Raw genomic sequence first — 242 nt, 5'->3', positions numbered from 1 at the left:
TTACCGCTTTTAATGCACTTCGGTTATAGAAAGAAAAAAAAGCAGATCAATCCAAACAAAGAGATATAAAGCTTTCTCCTTTTTATAACTCAAGGTCGTAGTCTTTCTACAGCGAGAACTGCAAGGCCAGAGGCGCATTTTCAGTCTTCTTATTGTAAAAAGATGCCACGTCAGGGGAGAAATTTCTGAAGTAATATTTATTCATGAATGGATCAAACGTTCCTCATCTGCATCGAATCCCC

At 38.0% G+C, this 242-nt stretch overlaps 1 protein-coding gene across 1 annotated transcript in view; it reads right to left on the bottom strand.

Moving 5' to 3' along the window:
• LOC119582390 (adenylate cyclase type 2-like) overlaps positions 1–242 on the bottom strand; it is a gene marked incomplete in the record, with an annotated part of 138,831 nt that overhangs the window by 13,012 nt on the left and 125,577 nt on the right.

The sequence above is a fragment of the Penaeus monodon genome, chromosome 15 (genome assembly GCF_015228065.2).
Source record: "Penaeus monodon isolate SGIC_2016 chromosome 15, NSTDA_Pmon_1, whole genome shotgun sequence".
NCBI classification, from domain to species: domain Eukaryota; kingdom Metazoa; phylum Arthropoda; class Malacostraca; order Decapoda; family Penaeidae; genus Penaeus; species Penaeus monodon.
Note: the sequence above shows the minus strand (reverse complement) of the source record. Positions and strands in the feature narration are given on the sequence as shown.